This window comes from Anabrus simplex, chromosome 9 (genome assembly GCF_040414725.1).
Source record: "Anabrus simplex isolate iqAnaSimp1 chromosome 9, ASM4041472v1, whole genome shotgun sequence".
Taxonomy (NCBI): Eukaryota; Metazoa; Arthropoda; class Insecta; order Orthoptera; family Tettigoniidae; genus Anabrus; species Anabrus simplex.
Window position 1 is genome coordinate 55,943,725 of NC_090273.1, and position 18,901 is coordinate 55,962,625.

Consider the following 18,901-nt stretch of genomic DNA (forward strand, 5'->3'; position numbering starts at 1 on the left):
CAGTTTCAACATTTGTTGTTGCAGGTGAAGTACAGTCTTTATGTTTGTAGAAGTTGAGTTCTGAAGATAAACTTTTAATACTTAAAAGTGATGAAAAATTTTGCATAGTCCACCAAGTATTGCAGTTAAATTCCCAAGTGTAGTCATTACTTATAGTAACTGTTCATGTAGTTGATGGTGATGAAGTGGGATGGCCAGACCGGCCGTTGCGGCTTGCGTCCAAAGGAGGCCGCTCGGACCCCTCAAGTACCCTGAGATACCGCTCGCCCGCACTATGAGGGGAGCAGAGGTGTTGAAGCACGCCGCGCCCGCGGTGAACATATACAGGCTGCGGGCAAGTAGCAGATCGTGCGCCGCACATCAGCCATGGCCGGGAGGAGAGCTCCGGCTCGCCGTGCACACGTCGTCCTCGCTGGGGCCGAGGGGGCCCGTCCTCGGACCCAGTTGCTGCACGGCGCCGCGCGGCTGCGGGGGCACTGAAACATTAAAGCTAGGCGGCAGAATATTGTTGGACCATCATCATTTTTTTAAGGGCACAGGCTTGGTGAGGAGGTTGAGGGGTCAGCGGCGTGCAAATATCCATGGCATTAAATATAATTCAGCCACAGTGTGTATTGAAGCAGGAGACGGGAGCGTGGTAATGGCCGAGGCAAGGACAGAATGGCAGTTTAACGGATCGGGGAAGGTTTTACAAAAGGCTTACATATAAGACAAAATATTATAGAAGGGGCAGAAAGCCTTAAAAGTGAAACTTAAAAAAAATATAACCTTCATATTCCTTTCAAAATAATATGAAGCAAGTTAACACGGAAATTACACCGGTTTCACCTGTGACAGGTGAACCCTAAATATCCTCTCGGTGGCTGGATTGCTTACTAACAACGTAACTGGCGTAAGAAAATCGAGAATGATGCATGGCCCATGAAATCTGGGGGCAAGCTTGCCCGCGGGAACAAAATTCTTGACCATCACCTGGTCACCTACATTCAAAGTGGTGGGTCTCCGTCCACGATCATACCTTTCCCTAACCTTTTCATGAGATACCTTAAGATTGGCTTTAGCCTTCTTCCACAGATCTTTAATATTATCCGGATCTATTGTCTCGGGTAGAATGTCACTCAGAGACCAGAGGTTAGAGAGCGGCGAGTTGGGAACAAACTTGAACAACCAAGAAGCTGGAGTGAATTTATGTGATTCATGAACCGCCGAATTCAAAGCAAAAGCTAACCAATGCAGGGACGTGTCCCACCTGGAATGATCATCATGATGATAGGCAATCAGTGCGGACCTGAGATTACGATTAACCCGTTCAGCCAGAGATGGTTGAGGGTAATACGCAGAAGTAGTTACATGAGAGATGGATAAGTCAAAACAGAATTTACGAAATAAATTAGATGTAAAAGCCTTAGCATTATCAGATACAATATATTGGCACGGACCAAAAGAAGCAAAAATAGAATTTAAGCAAGTAATGGTAGACTGAGCGGTAGCCAGCTTAGTCGGAAATAACCAGGAAAATCTGGTAAAACCATCTACACACACAAGGATGAACTTGTTGGCATTACCCTTTGACTGGGGGAATGGTCCTACATAATCAATATACAGGCGTTCCATGGGGCGCGACGCTTGCTGGGAAGACAAGAGGCCTACCTTGGTGGACATGGTCGGTTTACTAAGCAAACAGGATTTACAAGCCTTTACTAGTTCACGGATTTCACCGTCCATACCTTTCCAGATGAACACTTCACGAATCTTTTCACGAGTTTTAAAGATACCAAGATGCCCTCCTAATGGGGTCTCATGATAATACTTGAAGATCATAGGTACAAGACCCGCTGGAACAACAACCTTCATCATCTTATCATGCCTCGAAGGGCAACATAGAACACCATTCCTCAGAACATAAGGGACAACATGTTCCCCAGAAGAAAGGGTTTCCATTATCGGAGCCAGCGTCGGATCTTCACGTTGGTATTTCTCGATATCCCTAAAGAGCATGGGGGCATCAGTTAAAATGGCATTAACATCAAATAGTGTGGACTCGGGAGGTGATGAACGGTCGACCGGTTCATGGTTCTCAACGTCGTTTGAAAACATACGGCTGAGTCCATCAGCAACAACATTTTCAGTACCTCTGATATGCCTGACATCGAATTGGAAGGCAGAAATACGGATGGCCCAACGGGCTATACGACCAGTACGACGCGGCCTACCTAAGACCCAGCTTAAGGCTTGATTATCTGTCTCCAGGTCGAATTTAACATGTTCCAGATAGAGACGGAACTTCTCTAAGGCGAATAAGACTGCCAAACCTTCTAGCTCATATATGGAATACTTGGCTTCTTGAGCCGACAAGGTCCTAGATGCATAGGCGATGGGTCGCCTCCCTAGTTCAGTCTCTTGAAGAAGGACTGCAGCTACTGCTGACGACGATGCGTCTTTTTGGACAATGAATTTCTTCGAGAAATCAGGCATAGCAAGTACAGGGGCATTACAAAGAGCTAATTTAAGGTCTTCAAAAGCGGCTTGTTGAGAAGGTCCCCACTCGAATTTGATGCCTTTCCTACGAAGAAGGTTTAAGGGTGCCGCTCTATTAGCGAAGTTAGGAATAAACTTCCTGAAGAAATTCACCATACCAATGAACCTGGCGATGCCTTTAATGTCCTTGGGAGGTTTAAAATCACGGATGGCCTGTGTTCTAGAGTGATCGACAGCTACACCATCAGGTGACACAATATGCCCTAGGAAAGACATAGAGGGCTTAGCAAAGGCAACCTTGGACAACTTAACAGTTAACCCAGCCTTACGAAGGCGATCGAGAACCTCTCGCAGATGATGTAGATGTTCTTCAAAAGTCTCTGAAAATACGACGACATCATCCAAGTAGTGATATAAGTACTCAAATTTGATGTCGGAGAAGACCCTATCTAGTAGCCTAGTGAGTACAGCTGCTCCCGTGGGGAGCCCGAAAGGCACGCGGTTGTATTCGTATAAATTCCAGTCCGTGGCAAACGCTGTAAGATGTTTAGACTCTTCGGCAAGGGGAATTTGATTATAGGCCTGATTCAAGTCCAAGATAGTAAAGAACTTGGCTTTACGAAACCATGAAAAACAAGAATGAAGGTCGGGAAGGGGCACAGATTGTAACACCACCTTCCGATTGAGAGCCCTGTAATCAATGACAGGCCTGAAGCCTCCTTGGGGTTTCGGGACTAAAAAAATAGGCGAAGAATACGCTGACTTAGAGGGCCTAATAATACCATCCTTCAACATCTGATCGATAATTTCTTTTAGAGCCTTCATTTTAGGTGGAGATAGCCTATACGGTGGAAAACGGACAGGAATCGAATCCGTGACCTCAATTTTGTATTCAATAAGGTCAGTAACACCAAGAGTATCAGAGAACACCTCGGGAAACGACTGACACAATTTGCGAATACTATCAGCCTGCTCCTCAGGTAGATGTCTAAGGTCTAACAACATCTCATCCTGGGTAGGCGAAATAGAAGAACATGATGCAGATTTACACTTTAATAGAGGGATGCTACAATTAGAGGCAAATTTGAAAGAGCTAGACCTACTCTGAAGATCGAGCACAAGACCAGTGTGAGAAATAAAGTCCGCTCCCAATATAATGGGGCAAGACAAGAGCTTGGCCACAAACAATTTAACTCTCCAAGTGAATTTAAAAATACGAATTTTGACCAATGAGGAACCTAGAATTTCTAATGGGGATGAATTAGCCGCAACGTATTGGATCGCCGACAAACAATAGTTAGGAAGCTTGCAAACAGATTTCAATTTTGAATACCAATCAGCCGAAATAATAGAACAAACACTACCTGAATCTAAGAGAGCTGTTATAGGCTCGTTATTTAACTCAATCTTAAGAAAAGGAACCGGTGCGGGGGAATCCGCCGCAATCCTAAGACACTCTTTGGGACCTTCAAAAGATAAATTTGAAAATTGGTCGTTCCCAGAATTTACAACCTGTTTACCAGGGGCTGAGGCTCGGGAAGATGGATTAGCCGACTCAGCCGAAGCCACTAGTCACTTTTTATTATTGGCATAGGTAGAATTTGCACCAGAAGTTGAGCAGGAGGGGGTGCTATTCGAGTTTGGGCAATTCTTGGCGATATGTGAGAAGGCCCCACATTTAAAACAGCCTTGTGCTGAACCAGCTCCATTCCTTGTCCCACTTGACTTGATCAGTGGACACTTGTTGCGCAGATGGTCAGGCGACCCGTAAGCATAACATTTACGGGGATTGACTGGTCGGCGAGGTGGAGGCCGAGTATTACTAAAGGAAGGCGGGGGTTCTTTCGCGACACGCAAAGAATCCGCGTATCTAACTCCTTCCGCTGAGACGGCCAATGCTTCAAGTTCAGAGAAAGTTTGCGGGCACGCCGCGAAACACAAATATGACCTATAGGGTGGTGAAATCCCTTCCACAATAGCTTGTACAATCTGATCCTCAGGGAAATGAAGAGCAAACACCCTAGTATAAAACTTAATGTCCTGTATGAAATCAGCCAAGTTTTCATCCAAGCGTTGTACACGATAATAGTACTTCTGAATCAGAGAAGACCTCGCGCGGGCGGGAATAAAATTTGCAAGCAAGTGTGCATGAAAATCTTCAATAGATGACTGTTCGGCTATGGCTCTAACTATTTTGTCAGAAAGAATACCAATTGCATAAGGATAGATAATTTGCAAAATTTGACATGGAGAAAGAGAAAACACAAGGGCATGATCCTGAAATTCAACCAGAAATCTTAAAAATGAAATTACTTCACTGGTGGTATTAACCGAAAACTTAGAGATACCTCTGAGCAACATTGCCAATGGATGAGGCAAGCTGCTAAACCCGGGTGACATAGTAGGTAAAGGTTCGGATGTTACTCAACGATGCACGGCGTTCAGATTCGTTGTCCAATGGGGCAGAGATGGTTTGGGCAGCAATGGTTTTCCTATTTACTTCTCCCTTAGGAGGTTCTTCCTCACTACCTACATTCACCGTGACGGGTTGATCAGTTTTGGGAGGAACCTCCCCCGTTAACAATTGAGTGACCTTGTTAGATAATTCAGACATATTTTCAAGCAGCGTACTAGCTTCCTTCCTCTGAACGTCATTCAGTTTTAGAGACAACAGATCGTTAACTCTATTTGAAAAGTGATATAGCCTAGCTTGCACACGCTTAATTTGATTAGGAGAAGGATCATTTTCATCAAAAAAACTAACTACAGAAGCTAGACCAGTAATATTCTCCGTGATCGTGGAAAGAGAGTCGTCAATTTCTTTCTCTCCCAAATTGGGGATGGAAATGGGCAAATCTAGGGACTCTCTAAGCTTGTTTGTGTCTACTGCAACCGTGCCTCCAGATTGTACACTTCTAATAGTCAATTCATAGATCAACTCCTCCTTGCGCAAATAGTTAAGATGGAGAACATCGCGAGGGCCGGGCATGGTGATAGAACAATTTTGAAACAAAATCAAGAAAAATTCCAGCAACTGAGAAAATTGTTAGAGTTCGGAACAAACAATGTTTAGCCGTCAAAAGGGGCTAAATTGAGACCCATTCAACCACGCTCTGCTACCACTTGTTACCGTATTTTGGTGGTAGGTAGAGGTGTAAGAAGGTGCGGGCGTGAATGGGTCTCAAACTACGGAATCAAAGTTAATGTAAAATTTAACAAGGTTATATTTTCTTTTCAAGATTAAGTAATAACAAAGAACAGGTACTTAGTAGCCGAAACACAATTTGAAATGTACAATTACAGGGATTACAGAATTTGGGCTTCGAGCCCTGAGTTCACAATTCTTGAGCAACTAGCCCAACTTTCCCATATACAAATTTTAACAAAGGGGCAGAAGACCCCAATCAAACCCTGGAGCACTTGCTCCAAATTACACAGTAAAGCCTCCTCGAGGCATACAACACTCCGTTTCCAAAAGAGCCACTCGCTCTTTAATTTAAGCCTCTCCCAGGCCACACCAAACTCCACCTTCAAGCTGTCCTCAACGGACATAAACACAGGGGTAAAATACCCAATCTACTGAGGTCTATTAAATGAAAAGCAGGTTAATTAAATGACCTCTAAAATAACAATTTGAGAGGAGGCGAACTTGCACTCCTAATACACTTTGATTACGACCTACTTGGCACTAGGCCGTTAATACAAGGGCTAATCCCATACTAAAGAGGTGACTTAAGGAGAGAACAATTTGTTTTACGTTATCGAAGAATAGGTTGAGAAAAATAAGTTCACCTCAAAACAATAAGAGTGGGAGCTCGAGAGGGTTAGCACTCTCTATCCCAGTATGTAGCCTTAAAAGAGAATATATGAAAAGAGTAGTTACATTTAGGAAAAGGTTACATGGTGAACGCTTAGAACCCGCCCCGAAAGTTAAACTGCTGAGCTAGCAAAGAAAGAAGTTATTAATCGGCCATTACCTTGTTGTTGACCGCTGCCGAAGAAAGAGGCGCTTCCCGCCCCCTGCTATGTACTTAACACACTGAAAGATGGAACAGAAGTGGCCCAGAGACCCAAAAATCAGCAGTTTATATCCTCTCGCGGAAGGTTCTAGGCGTTAGGGGAATGAAAACACCCACCCACAATAATTTTATTGGCTAGGTTACAGAAACATATCCAAGTTGGGGGGGGAAATACATCGGATTGGTCGGAAATTACTAAAAGAAATTCGGGATTGGATAAATCTAAAACAAGGGGAAAAAGAGGGGTATACAGCCAACTTAAACAATAACAGAAAGAAATTTAACAAGAAACAAACATTTGAAATAAAAATTTCTCCAACAAAATAGTTCTTTGACTCCGCGCTAGGGTGCACTATTGTTGATCTTCCGTAGTGTCCTCTAGGAGAGAAAGTCCACACTTCTTACTTCAGGCGAAACAAAAACACATCAAAAATGACACAGTTCAAAAACTCAAAATTTTCCACGTGGTGACATCTTCTGAGAAGGTAGCGAATTAATAGCGTATATAAAGTTCAGACTTCCTCCAGCAGAGGAGTTTCAACAGGCGCACATTTTAAATTAGCGGTGTGGAGGTGTACCGCCCGGTACACATATATCTTGTAAATACATTTGATTGCATGTTCCGTGAGGCTGTACCTCAATTATATGGCCACGGCAGTTTCCCCACTCCTAAGCCTCTCCTATCCCATCGTCGCCACAAGACCTATCTGTGTCGGTGCACTTAAAACAAATTTAAAAAATAATTATTAGATATAAAAATCAAAAGTACTAATATTGCGAATGGACTTCACTACCTCCATTAGCTTCATTATCTTTCCATGTAGTAGTTTGTACGCTCAACAATTAAACTAATTTCTCCTTCATCACATTTCCATAAGGAAATCTATAAATAAATAAAAAACAGCCATCCTTATTTGTAAGGTCACATTCATGATTTCATCAAAACATACTGCATACATGTGGGAGTTATCCAAATTAGCTTTCAAGTGCTCCGAAACTACTTCACTCATTTTTATTATTCTATCCTTGACAGCAGTTCAGCTGGGTGGCATTCCTTTGATTCTGTTGATTATTAGTTGTTTGTTAGGGAAATTTTCAAATAATGTGTCGAACGTCAATAAGAAACTTTCTTTCAACAACTCACCGTCAGAAATCTGTTTCCCATGCATGTTGTACTATGCAGTGAGACGGATAGAAACAGCCGCACTGATATTATTCCTTGGCCGGAAAGATGATACAAAAGAACTAGTTTTTTTTTTGTGTAATGTTGGATATTTTGTGAGACAAACTCTCTTCTTTCTTCATTTGAAATGGAACCAACATTTGAATGACCAGTCTCGAAATTGCGCTCTACATTAAATGTGGGGGATACAATTGTTTTCGAACACAGGCAACACATCTTTTTATCAGTCCGAATTCCCTTAGCCAGAGTTCTTGAAAAAATACGGTCACCACCTTTGTTAAGTTTCTGTTCTTTTCGGCACCGAAAACACGTTTGCGATGTCCGTATACAAAACCACCAGAAAACGAGACTATCTCACTTGACTTCCGGACCTATCAGTGTAGCAGTTGCCATATTGCACGTCCGAATGGAACTAGTATTGAGATTTTCGATATTTACGGTATTTCTTACACGTGAAACACTATAAGATATGCATTGTCTGTAGTACAAGACGTATATATAAAATATTATGCTCATGTGGCGTGCCACCGAAATCGCGTTCGCGTGTCACCTAGTGACACGCGTGGCATAGGTTCGCCATCCCTGCCCTAGACTATCCCTCCCTCAAAAACCAGCTGAACAAGTCCTATGTGTCTTAAGATGTGTCCTATCATCCTATCTCTTATTCTGGTCAAATTTCTCCAATTCGTTCTCCTCTCGCCAATTCGATTCACTCTCTCTTCATTCGGAATTTTACCCATCTCACTTTCAGCATTCTTCAGTAACACCACATTTCAAAAGCTTATAATATTTCTTTCTGAACTAGTTATCATCCAGGTTTCACTTCTATAAGATGAAAGTCTTCAAAAACATATTTATAATTATGCCAATGTTCTAAGTGGGCACATTCCTTTTCTTAAGAAATAGCTTTCTTGCTTATGCTAGTCTGCATCGTATATCCTTCTTACTTCTGCCATCGTTCGTTATTTTAATACCCAAGTAACAATATTCATCTACTTCCTTTGAGACTTCCATTTCTTAATCTAATATTTCCTGCGTCACCTGACTTTTTTCGTCTGCACTCCATTACTTGTGTTTCGGATGTTTTTATTTTCACCTACCCAAGGCTCTGCGTATACCGTTCATCAGTCTCTCCAAATCGTCTGCAGAGTCAGTTAAAGTAACAATAACATCAGCAAATCTCAGGATTTTGATTTCTCTTAAACGAAAACAATACAAGATACGCAAATGAATACAAAATTGAACTTGGTGAACGATTGAAGAATTATTGGGTAGAAAAGAAGAAACAGTGTGTTAAATAAGTTCAAACGTGTTCCCTAGTTGAGAATAACAATAATACTAATACTACTACTACTACTACTACTACTACTACTACTACTAATAATAATAATAATAATAATAGTAATAGTAATAATAGATAATGGAATGGACGGAAACAGGCTGACCAAACCGATCTTTCATCTATTTGATTCAAACCTAAAACCACTATGCCTTGCTTTATAAACACCAAAGAAGACCTTCAAGTGCTACAAATCAAACTGGAAGACGACCTTGACAGAGGTCTTTTCTGCAAACAGATAGTAGTGAACAGGATAAACCGAGACGAACAACCGAAAAGAAGACACGGTGTCTCTTGGACAGAGGAACGCAAACAGGCCCACTCAGAAAGAAGGAGGGAATTCTGGGCTCAAAAGGAATCAAAGTTAACTGCCGAAGGTAACTAGACTTAACGTGGTCCTCGATGCCGCTATCAAATTAAGAAGAAGAAGAAATAAGAAGAAATTTCCTTAAAACGGAGTATCAAAGGCACAGCCTGATAATGTTAAATTTAACATATTTACATCCCGGTGTCTTTGGAACTGTCCAAGGCAATGAAACTAAATTTTGCAAAGATATACATTCATATCCCGGTTCTAGCTTTATTAAAAATAAAGATATCGATTTTTGAATTAAAATTCACACATTTTAACATTTATTTTTAAAACATATTTAGTGTTAAACTATGTGCCGTATCTCTACCATTGTAGATCCATATAAAAACAATGATGCTGTTAATGGAAGGGAAACATATCAAAGCTCTATCTTAAGGACTTTCTGAGAAAATGGGAAACATTCGCAAAAAAAAATACGTAGTTTCTCAGAAATCACACTGGAAAGTGCAATGCCACTTTCAGGACATGAGTGGTAACATGTTTCTTAGCACAGAAACACCAGATATGAAACAATATTTTAGCAACCAATGAGGCCAACTTATGTTTGTTATATATCAACATAACGTACTGCCTTCTAGAGCAAATAGTTCGCAAGATATTTTGTCTTAACTGAATAAGTATTCACGAAATCTGGGGAAATGGCTTGTGCAGTAACATATTATTTATAGTTTTATAAGTATTTACAGTCATCCAAAATCAATAAAACATACATCAAATTAAAGAGGAAACTCTAAATAATAATTTTCCATAAAAAGCTAAAGATAGACATCCCTTCAATTGATGAAACTTTCAAGATACCTTAGGTGTAGGAATATTGATCGACAGGAGCTCTTTAAAGTTCAGTTGGAGCCGATGACCTAGCTGTTAGGCCACTTCAAACAACAAACATCATCTTTAAAGTTCAGTTAACCTACAACACGGAATAATAGCATTTTAACTTCCTCAACGCTCTCGACGAAAGTCGAGAACGAACCCACTATCTTTGTAATAGAAAGACGTGAACAGTCTGCAGCAGTTTTTGACATATCATTCCTTTAGAAAGTTGTATGGTTTCAGTTATACTCCATTTGGGAGCGTTAGGAAGGACATACAATGTAACACTCCAGAATGGCTGACTCAACAAATTACGCCATCCCCTTTTAGTGGTAACTATTTAGATACATCAGAGGGGGAGGCTCGTCCTCAAGTTTGTATAATTCCATTTAGCACTTACAGATGGAGCGTTTTATGCAATAAAACTGGAATACAGTTGACAGCAGAGGGTTTCTACACTCTGTGATATAAACAGTTGCCTGCGATGCGGCGCCTACAATCTTTATGGTGTGGGTGACATGTCGCAGACCCTCACGGTTCAATGAAAGATGCGGAGGCAGTAACGCTAATGTGGCAAGCAGGACGTTATTTTCATCTGACATTTAAACAATCCTACTGACAGACTCAGGCCACAAGACAAGATGTCGCACTTGGAGCGGAAAAACAGACATAATGACTAGACTCCCGAGTTTTTAGGCAGTACCTAATAGGTTGGAGTGCAAACTTATTGAACCGGACGAGTTGACCCGTTTGGTTCGAGGCGCTGTGCTTGCATCCGGGAGATAGTGAGTTCGAATCCCACCGTCGGCAGCCTGAAGATGGTTTTCCGTGGTTTCCAATTTTTACACCAGATAAATGCTGGGGATGTTCCTTAAGGCCACGGCCGCTTCCTTCCAACTTCTCGGCCTTTTCTGTCCCATCGTCAACATAAGACCTATCTGTGTCGGTGTGACGTAAAGCCACTAGCAAAAAAATAAACTTATTGATGTAGGTAACAGGTAGGCTATAGTCTACCCCACACAACGGTCATGTTATGAGCCTTGCATAAATCTAAGGGGAATCGCTCATCAGAATCCCTCCAATTTATGTCACTCTTCCTATATAACGGAAGAACGGGCTAGACGACACTTCCTTATAACCAAATTAGTTTGCATTTTAACCTAATTACTGCCTAAAAATCCTGGGTCTAATAATGGCATTTAGTGTGTGGTAGGGGAGATGGTGGTGGTGATTATTGTTGTTTTAAGATGAAGAACAACTAGGCAACCATCCTCTATGTAACACTAATTAGGGAGAAAACATGGAAGGAAACGACAATTCGAGAAATGAAGGTATCAGCCAAAGAAAGACAAGGGCCAGGAAGGGTGTGAAAATGAAAGACTACCTAGGCCTCCATACGTAATACCGCCGGGGTCAGAAAAAAACAAGAGTTGACCAAGGGAAGTCGGATAGGATAGATGAGAGTGAGGAGCCTGACACAATTGGAACAATGCCCAGCACTCAGCTAAGTGCCCTCTGGTCATGACCTCACGCTCCCATGTCAGGATTCCCCGAGGCTCCTTTAAGTTGTCAGGGGATACTAGGGGTGTTATTCGACCGTCCCCACCCACAGAGGGATGGTAGGAGAGAGTAATTCAGGAATAACAACGAAAAATCCTCAGCCTGTTTCCAGTCATTCGACCGGGTGAGAAATGGAATGAATGAAGCCCCCATCTAGCGGCAAGAATAAAAATTCTGCCGGCTGTCGAAGCCTGTCGCACGTCTCTGGGGCAATGATTAATGACTGACGGATAAAGTGAAATGTTATTGAGTGTGTTGCTGGAATGAAAAAGGACAGGGAAAACCAGAGTTCCCGAAGAAAATCCTGTCCCGTCTTCGCTGGGATTTGAATCTCGGAACCCAGCGGTGAGAGACCGGAGCTCTGCCGCCTGAGCCACGGGAACTCCAGGAATAACTATAATTATACTTATGTACACAAAATAATTTTTCCACATGAACGTACTCAATGAATGTATGTCCACCGTTTAGTTCCGTTCCTTGATACGGGGTCGGGGATGATACGAGGTGTATTTATATGGCTTGTTTTACGGACGGTTGCCCGTCCTGACACCACTGTCAACTGAGGAGCTAATGACGATGAAATGAGTGATAGAAAATAAAATTGGGTTAGGAGGTGGAAGGATTTGGCGGTGGCCTGTGAATAGGAGCTCTCCTGGCATTTGCCTTTAAGCGAAAATGAGAAACCATAGAAAAAACATTCTCAATACAGCCGACGGTGGGGTTCGAATTCATGAGTCTGCCGAATGCAGAATGGGCTTTCTCAATATAAACCTAATATGATTTGTTTATCAGACTGGGCAAATAATGCGTCCGACTCCTTGGTTCAATGGTGAGCATACTGGTCTTCGGTTAAGAGGGCCCCGAGTTCGATTCTCGAACGGGCCTCAGATTTTAATTCCATACTGCTAATTCCTTTAACTCGCAGATAAGTGTTTGTGTTCGTCTTTATATTGCACCCATCGAATTGACGGCTAAAGGGTGCAATACACATCCACATACAGCACGTTACACTACAAACCAGCACTGAAATAAGCAATAGCGAATAAATCCCTCTACTTGGGGTTGACATCTGGAAGGGCATCCGGCCGTAAAACTGGAATTAATCTAGACATAATGCCGACGCCAGGTAGTTGACAAAGACCAGGAGTATGAGGTAGAAGAATAGGGAAAATTATGTCCATTTTCCTGATTTTTTTTTTTTTTTGTAGTATTAGTCTACGAAAGAGCGACCGAGTGGAATTTCAAGGAACTGATGACTTTCCAAGTGTCCAGTTGAACTCTAGCTCTCACTTAAGTGATGGACACGTGGGTAATAAGCAGCTTTCTTCTCTACGTCCACCAGTGAAGCCTGCCGTGTATTCCCAAAGTCTACTGTTTCCTATCCCTGCGGTTGATGGCTTCGCATAAACTAGTCCCGTTGTATGGACATACCTCGTGATGTAGGGTATTTCTTTTTAATACTACCTTTAGACACTGACGCTGCACATGCCCGAGGGTCTCCGCTTCTCAACATTCTGGACAGCGACGTTGGATTGCATATTTGATGACCACCCTGGAAGTGATATAATTATCAGTGTCCTATATTTTTCTGTATTATTCTACGAGGAGGGAGAAAATAACTTTATTATTTTTACGTCCCACCAACTACTTCTGGTGGTTTCTGGAGATGCCGAGGTGCCGGAATTTTGTCCCGGAGGATTTCTTTAACGTGCCAGCAAATCTACCGACAAGAGGCTGATGTATTTGAGCTCCTTCAAATAATACCGGACTGTGGGAGGATCGAACCTGCCAAGTTGGGGTCAGAAGGCCAGCGCCTCAACCATCTGAGCCACGCAGCCCGGCGGAGTACGGAAAACCTCTCCTGTCACTCATCCACCATATAGCCTTTGTATGGTTCTATTCCTTCGCTTTTTATGTGAAAGATTACACCAACTCTCGAAAGATCTCTGTCGAAGCTCATTCCGTAAACGTCAGGCGGATGTTGAGAAGGTACTCCTCGTTCGGAGAAAAATGTAGGCGCTGAAGAGTTTGTTTTTCAACTTCAGTGTGTCTACAACGGGAAAGATGCTCACTATTGGTTCGAAACAAAAGTTGACAGACGTAGAAATTCTGAATGCAAACTTCTCATACAGCTTTCGTTACATGTAGTCCTAAAGGATTCCTTAATTTAACAGATTCTTAACCAGATTCTTTTTCTTTTTTTCAGGTGAGTTGACAGTGCCGTATGGGAGTTTGAAAGAAGAGAATCCACTATATATTGAGGCAAGTGTTTGTCATTTTTTTGCAATAAGATGTTGATCTACTGCTGATTTTATTACTTCTGCCAGATTTATAATCTTGTTAAAAAGTGTTAAGGACAGTTACTACTATTATACACACAATACAAGCGGTATCGATAACATTCACATTGAGTTAATCAACTTCAACTAAATATGGCAACAATACTACTCGCCACGTGTGTATAACTCGCTTCTTGAACATATTCGACAGGCTGCTTCATTTACTGTATTTAAACAGAAACTTGTAAAATATTACCAACGGCCGTAGCCGTGTTGAAACACCGGATCCCGTGAGATCTCCGAAGTTAAGCAACATTGGGCGTGGTCAGAAGTTGGATGGGTTGCCACGCGCTGTTGGTGGAGGGTAAGGGAATGGAGGAGCGGAAAGGAACTGGCCACCCTACCGCAAGTAAACTCCGGCCCAGGAACACCTCTGCGGAGGTTCAGACCTGCCTTAGGGCAGAACAACCCTTACCTTACCTTACCTTGTAAAATATTTACAGAAGATGATATGAACATCTGAGATATACGTTAAATGTATCGTACCTTTATGATGAGTTAAACTCCCTTATTCCGTTTATTCTCATGTAAAACATTTAAGATTCTGTGTTATCTCATAATTCTACAAATATGGGAGTACCTATCATGTAAACAGCTACGAGATCAGGAAAGCATGAAACCGAGATACCTTAAGAGGGTCCTAGGGGTATCTAAATTCACCCGATCCCGGTACGTATATGTCTTAGCACGGGAAACCTTCTTGATAGAGGATTTAAGATTACAAATGCCTCTACAGCAAACTCCGGCATACGAGGAGCTGTTACGAGAACTACGGGAGAAAAGGGACTCGATCGAGGAAAGCTTTTACAGTACAGACGCACTGATAAATAAGGATTGGATGAAAGAGGAATATGAGTTGAGACATTTGGTGACACGCTTTGCAATACACGGCTTTCATCACCGTATCTGTGCCAAGAAGTCCTACCACCGGGCCAGCTAGGAGTGTGTATGTGTACTGTGCAAAGAACAGTGTGATACATATCACGTAATGAAGTGCATGAAGAGAACAGTCTCTCTGAAGCAATTTTGCTCTGAACAAAGTGCTCCTTAAGCGAATTGTAATTTAATTGATGTAATATGTAAATTTTGCACATTGTGCGCAATAAAATTTATTATTATAATTCTACTACATGTATATCGGATACTGTATGTATTGCACCTATATGAACCATGGCTTAGTTGCCCTTTACGAAATAAATAAGATAAAATAAAGAAGGTATGTCAAAGTACATTCATGCTGTATACCTTGGACAGGTAAAACGATCTATATAAAAGTTTTGCACCATATGAATAAGGCACCAGAAATCCTCACTACCATCAAGAGAAGAAAGCTAGAATACTTTGGTCATATGTTGCGGAACAGTGAATATCATCTTCTACAAGTAATGCAGGGGGAAAATTAATGGAGAACGTGGTCTGGGGCGAAGTAGGACACCGTGACCCGACAACTTTGGCGTGGTTTGGGGTGACGAAGGTTACTCTATTCAGAACAGTTGTGAACAATCAACAGATCATGATACTGATCGCCAACGTTCTACGAGCACATGGCATAAGAAGGAGAAGAAGAAGAACTATACTGTAATTCGATGAATATTGATATTTTTAATAGGAGAAGATGGAGGGGGGAGAAGGGTGCCTATCTCAGCGGCTTAGCGGCCGGCACTCCGTCCCGACAGCCAAGGTTTTGACTTGTTCTAAATCGTATAAATATTCCAATTTTTTTAAAGGAAGTGAATGAACGGATAGCTGATCTCATACAATACTATTTATGTAGATTATTTAACTAATGAATCAGTGGCTAATCAGGTATAAAAATATCAGGAATTTCAGCCAGTCACAGCTACCTGTCACCTCAGTTTCATCGGTATCACTTCCATTTGCCGGCCTCGCGGTGTAGGGGTAACGTGCCTGCCTCTTACCCGATGGCTCCGGGTTCGGTTCCCGGCCAGATCAGGGAGTTTTACCCGTTTCGAGGTCCACTCAGTCCATGTGATGACAATTGAAGAGCTATCTGACGGTGATGTAGCAGTCCCGCTCTAGAAAGCCAAGAAAAACGGTCGAGAGAATTAATCGTGCTGACCACGCGACACCTCCTAATCTGCAGGTCTTCGGCCTGATCAGCGGTCGCGTGGTAGGTCGTGGCCCCTCGGGGCTGTTTCACCATGGGTCTGGCGTCTGGTTACCACATTAATTTTATCGCGCAGACGTGGACTTATTTTAATGTAAATTTATTAGTAGAACGCAATGAAACATCTTTAAAAATTAGTTGCCTTCAGTAATACATTTGACCACAATGAGTGCAGTCAACAAGACGGAACTCTCTTATTATGATGAAGCACACAACCGACATATTGAGAGACAGCTGACCAAAGAGTTTAAATTGCACATATAAAGAAGTATATTTTCCATACTGGAAGTTTTTTCTCTGCATGGGTTTCAGACAGATCATGCCATAAACAGACTACCTATGTATTTGTTTTATATTTATTCACTCTTAATATCATTACTTATTTTATTTTGTAGTTTTTCTGATAAATAATCAAAATAAAAACAATTAAAAAATCAAAAATCAGATTCTCTGAAAGTATGTCGCCGTTGCCGGGACAAAACCTTCTATGTGATAATATTTTTGGAGATATACTGACCCGCAGCACATACATCATGAAGAGCGAGAATGCCTTGACAACATTCATACAAAATTGCACCTTAGATGGCAGAACTTTACCGGCCAAAGTTCTAAGCTAAAATATTTCACATAGGAGGTTTTGTCCCGGCAGCGACGATATTCTATTTCCATTTTTTACAAGTTGCTTTACGTCGCACCGACACAGATAGGTCATATGGTGACGATGGGACAGGAAAAGATTAGGAGTGGGAAGGAAGCGGCCGTGGCCTCAGTTAAGATAAGGCGCCAGATCTTTCCTGGTGTAAAAATGAGAAATCACGGAAGACTACCTTCAGGGCTGCCGACAGTGAGGTTCGAACCGACTATATCCCGAATGCAAGCTCACAGCAGCGCGCCCCTAACAGTGCTGATAGAGATCATATGAAGACAGACATCAACCAAGTCGTTAATGACTACATGAAGCTAAAATAATTAATTTCTCTCTTCGTATTCGTACTTCGAGCGAGTGTAAGCGTAACTGAAATGTAGGCTACTAATTACCTGAGCAGCTAACAAATGTAGCCGAGTACAACGCGGTACTGATTTGTTGGGACTACTTTCCAGGTTTAATTCTCAACAGGCATGGCAACTTTTACGAGGTTATTATATGAATTAATTATATTTTTCATACAAAAAGCCAAATCCCACGGCACTTACGCCCTTTAAAGAGCTTTGGCCTGCCCAGCGACCGCTGCTCAGCCCGAAGGCCTACAGATTACGAGGGACCGTGTGGTTAGCACGACGCATCCTCTCGGCCGTTATTCTAGGCTTTCCAGACCGGGGCCGCAATCTCACCGTCAGATAGCTCCTAAATTCTAATCACGTAGGTTGAGTGGGCCTCGAACCAGCCTCAGGTCGAGAGAAAAATCCTTACCTGGCCGGAAATCGAACCCATGGCCTCCGGGCTAGAGACAGGCACACTATTCCTACACCACGGGAGCGGCTTTTTCATACAATCTCATGTTTATTAAGGAAGGGCAGCAGATTGTATGTTTTTCAAAGTAGTGTACTGTGGAAGGTATAAAACTTTTACCACCGCTCGGGTAACAAATGGATGAATTTCCATTGATTAAGTTACTATCGGATACCTGCGAAAGAACGTATGTGCTGCTCAGAGAGGTCTTGTTGTAGCGACCGAAAGAAATAGTAATAAAATGGAGCAACATCTGGGCAGGAGTGCGGGCGGGTTAAGATATATCATCTAAGCGGCATCAAGATTTCTTTCACGGATTTGTCGATATGTGGTCTGGCGTTATTATGGACATGGATAACCTTGCCATCTCTTGTGACGTATTTCTGACATTTGTCGGTGAATGCACGTTCGCAATTCAGTAATTTATAGTCTTCGGGACCGTTTAACATAGATGGTTTCACCCGGGTGCAGCAGCTCATAACACACGATATCGACCTGGACGATGGTTCGCTGCTATGCAGCCATGAGTTCTTCCACTTGGAATTGCGGTAGTGAATGCATTTTTTCGTTGCGAGTGACTATTCGATGTAAAAACGACTTCAGTTTTTTGGTCTTCGCAGCAGAAATTCATGAATTTTAGAACGTTTACATGTATTGAACCCATAATTCTACGGTGAGAAAAATTTTTATTTTTCCCAAATATTTATTTGGTATTCAGAAACTACTGTATGTTTGAGGGCAGCCATTTTGCGCTCCCAAGAGCCCGATGTTGCGTGGGAAGGTTCCCGCAAGGCGAGCTCGTGGATTGCCGGGACACCTCGGTGGAACTCGAGTGCCCGACAATTTTCTAAATTAATGAATTCTGCACAACGAGGGATTTTGACAAGATAGTGAAGGAAGAAATAAATAAGCAAAATTATTCATACACCCTCTGTGAAGGTAGCGACACCAGGGACAATTTTAGATGCAGTTAAGCCTAAGTGTGTGTTAGCGTGAGAACAGCGAGCTAGTTACACGTGCCAAGGTCGTGGGCAGAAGAAAACGCGCGAAACGCACGGGCAGAAACAATTTATTTCTCCTGTTGTGGGTGTAGGAAAATTATAAAATTAACATCGAACATAAGTGCAAGTCTGTCCGGAGTTCTGGGACAAATCTTATCAAAATTGGTCTATTAGAAGCAAATTTGGCAGATTTCACAACCAAGCCTCATAGAGGGGAT